Source organism: Salvelinus alpinus, chromosome 1, assembly GCF_045679555.1.
Source record: "Salvelinus alpinus chromosome 1, SLU_Salpinus.1, whole genome shotgun sequence".
NCBI lineage: Eukaryota > Metazoa > Chordata > Actinopteri > Salmoniformes > Salmonidae > Salvelinus > Salvelinus alpinus.
In genome coordinates, this window is record NC_092086.1 from 90,823,197 (window position 1) to 90,827,359 (window position 4,163).

The window sequence follows — 4,163 nt, forward strand, 5'->3', positions numbered from 1 at the left end:
GTTTTACCCTTTACACTCGTGGGGATTGGCTAATTTGGATAGTGCTACATGTAAATGTTTCTTACAGAATAAATATGAAAAGCATATTCCTAAACCATGATAGCAATTTAAGGGGAACAATTTGGAGAAAATTTAAAAATGATTAGACCAAAGATGAGTACACAACACCTGACAAGACTAAATCCAAACATTACACCGTTTTTTTATGTGCATTATACATTTACTGTACTTTTTTTGCAGCGTTTGTTAATAATGAAATCTGAAAATACTCTGGATACATTCAGTATCATGATAAGACTATTCCTGGGAAATGTGGGGGTACGTGCAACATGAGACAAATAAATTATTAGGGTTTAAGTGAGAGAACTAACTAGTGTCTCGAAGTGGCCACCACCTCTCCAAAGTGTGCAGAGTTCCTAAGCAATTTAAATGCACTTTTATGACTCAAAGAAGAGTCTTCAACTATAAGCTACTTTTGGAGCTCTCCTAGCTGTGCCGTCGAAGAACTAGAGCAAGCACACTTGTAGAACCATGCATCCCCACAATCACACAATTACTATTACACACAATTCAACCATTATTGGGTTCAAATACCCATTTAGATTTGTGAACAGCCATCCACAATCCGTAAGGCACAAATAACTAAATGAGAGAGGAGCAGTGTGATTCACATCAATGCACTATGTAGATATCAATAATAAATTATATCGGTATCGCCGTAGACTACACCACTACTGGTGTGATACAAATTTGCATTTCGTCTTTATAATAAGTTTAGGAAACAACATGTGATATTGATCTGATGGTCTAAGATATTGGTCGCTCCCATGGGGGACCCAGGTTCATATCACATAAGATGGCAAGATGCAGTAGATGATATAGAGTACAGTATATACATATACATAAGAGATGTGTAATGTAGGGTATGTAAACATTATATTAGGTGGCATTGTTTAAAGTGGCTGGTGGTACATTTTTACATAATTTCCATCAATTCCCATTTTTAAGGTGGCTGGAGCTGAGTCGAGTTTGTTGGCAGCGGCCGCTAAATGTTAGTGGTGGCTGTTTAACAGTCTGATGGCCTTGAGATAGAAGCTGTTTTTCAGTCTCTCGGTCCCTGCTTGGATGCACCTGTACTGACCTCGCCTTCTGGATGATAGCGGGGTGAACAGGTAGTGGCTTGGGTGGTTGTTGTCCTTGATGATCTTTATGGCCTTCCTGTGACATCGGGTGGTGTAGGTGTCCTGGAGGGCAGGTAGTTTGCCCCGGGTGATGCGTTCTGCCGACCTCACTACCCTCTGGAGAGCCTTACAGTTGTGTGCGGAGCAGTTGCCGTACCAGGCCCGTATGTTACAATGGTGCCCAACGTGGGCGGTCTCTTATGGGGGAGGAGATCAAAGGGGGGTAAATGTAGCGGCCATGGTTACGTGATGAGGTAGCCCCGCCTGCAAACTTCCAAACCAATGAGATGATGAGCAAGCTTGACAGTTATCTAAAGAAAGATAATCTATCTGAAGAAGAGGAGTCTGTATTCAAGTCTTTACAACTAGAATTAGAACAGCTTTACACGGATCTGGCAAAGGGTGCCTTTGTAAGGTCAAGAGCAAAATGGATTGAAGAGGGGGAAAGAAACACTAGTTACTTTTTTGCACTTGAAAAGAGAAACTACAAAAGAAAATCTATAACTGCACTCAAAATTAACGATGTTTTATGCAAAGATCCCATTACAATATCATAATTTGTCAATTCCTTTTATGAAAACCTTTACAGCTCTCAATTTCAGGAAGATGGTTGTGAAAGCTACATTTGCCACATTCAGAATTATGTCCCTGTAATTGAGGATGATTTCCACTCAGTTTGCGATTCACCTGTGTCAATTGAAGAAATTATAGAGGCTCTGAATTCAATGACAAAAGGGAAATCACCTGGCCCTGATGGCCTGTCAGTTGAGTTCTATAGACAGTTTTGGAAGTTACTAGAAGACCCGATTTTTAATGTGTTTCAAGATTGCATTAAAAGTGGGGAAATGGTCTCCACTATGAAACAGGGCCTTATTTCATTGATTTCGAAGCCCGATAAAGACCCTTCTCTCATTGACAATTGGAGACCAATTAATTTATTAAATATTGATTACAAATTGATTGCTCTGGTTTATGCCAAAAGATTAAAGAAAGGAATAGATACCATTATAAATGAGAGTCAAACAGGGTTTATGAAGGGCCGTCACATAAGCTCTAACATTCGTTTAGTCTTGGACCTTATAGATTATTCAGATGCAATTGGCCAACACAGTCTCACATTCAATTCGCGCATATATGTACAAAATGTATTTCAGCAGATTTCGTGCGTTTTTGTGCATTTTTGGGGTGTTTTGGGGTGGTTCAATTCGTTTGAAAATACACGAATTTCTGTGCTACTTAATTCGTGCGAAAAGACACAAATTTAACCAGTAGGTGACACACAAGCCGTTGCAACAACCATGTAGACGCGATAATTTGTATTTCATTTTTGTTCTTCTTAATGGCTAATTCAACGTCATGAATATACAGAAATGTTGTCTTTGTTTAACCATGTTTTAAAATGTGTCGTTGTATGCCTATATGTACTGTTTTAGACTTGCTGAACAGAAATTTTGAGAAAAGACGCACATTTACCTGCGACTTAATTCGTGGGAAATATTGTTTTATTAATGCCAATGCTGTTTTCTGTGCTTGATTTCGCTTAATACTTTGGATACTGGTGCACTTGTAATCAGAACGCCTTTTTGTCATGTAGGCAACCATACACGATTTTCTTCATAACCCATTTCATATTTCGTGGAGCCTAAATTACACCATTTTCTTCATAATGCATGTATTACATGTTAATGTAAAATAATGAATTATGTTGGCTTACACTTATGGCCTTTCCAAGGCCTTTCCATATCTTAAGGGAACATTTTAGCACTCGCCATATGGTTAGTGAGAAACGCCACATTGTAAATGTAAGGTCCCTTACTAGACGTCCTGCAACGTTTCTAAAATTTGCGGACGGCGTCGGGCCGTGCATGGGGGAGAGATCTTTCAGGAAGTCATCAAACTAAATCTCTCGGACGTTCGGTTTCCGTTTTATAAAAATAACACATTTTGGTCATTTTTCCGCAGTCTAGGAAATTCCCACCAGAGGGAAAATAAATAATATTGTGCAAATGCATGTGGCCTTTTCTCCTAAACGGAAAATATTTCGAAGACGTAATGGACAGTTGGCCCCGAACAAGATGGCGTCGAGGCCTCAACGCTTTTTGAGTTATGGCCATTTTTCTGGGATTAAAGGTCAAAAACGTAAAGTAGGGTGCTAATTTGACCGCTTCACGTCAAAGTACATAAGCATACGGTGTCAGGAAAAAAAGAACCAGCCATTTATCTATCGTAATTTAAGAGAAATCGTACATTGACAAATTGGTCATGTTCACAAAAAGGAGTTAAAAAAAAAAAAGTTACAGATCCAGTTGCAGTGTGTTCAGACGAACATTTTTTAAGTGGGTCTCGAAGCTCTGCCACTGCATCGCAGTGCTAGCTGCGCCACCAGAGTCTCTGGGTTCGCGCCCAGGCTCTGCCGCAGCCGGCCGCGACCGGGAGGTCCGTTGGCCTAGCGTCGTCCGGGTTAGGGAGGGTTTGGCCGGTAGGGATATCCTTGTCTCATCGCGCTCCAGCGACTCCTGTGGCGGGCCGGGGGCAGTGCGCGCTAGCCAAGGGGGCCATGTGCACGGTGTTTCCTCCGACACATTGGTGCGGCTGGCTTCCGGGTTGGAGAGGCGCTGTGTTAAGAAGCAGTGCGGCTTGGTTGGGTTGTGCTTCGGAGGACGCGTGGCTTTCGACCTTCGTCTCTCCTGAGCCCATACGGGAGTTGTAGCGATGAGACAAGATAGTAATTACTAGCGATTGGATACCACGAAGAAAAGGGGATAAAAGGATGGAGTGAAAAAGTACGGTGCTTAAAGACACACAAAGCCTGCAATGGCATTGCCATTATCTCCAGGCCGTGCCGAGTTCAACGAGATGCCCCGCTTGACCGTAGCTAGCTCGGTCTGAGTGCAGCGACAGGGACAAGAAGAAGGACCCAAATGACCCTTTGACCTCAATTTCATATTTTTTTGCTTTTGGGAGATAGAGAGAGAACCGTTA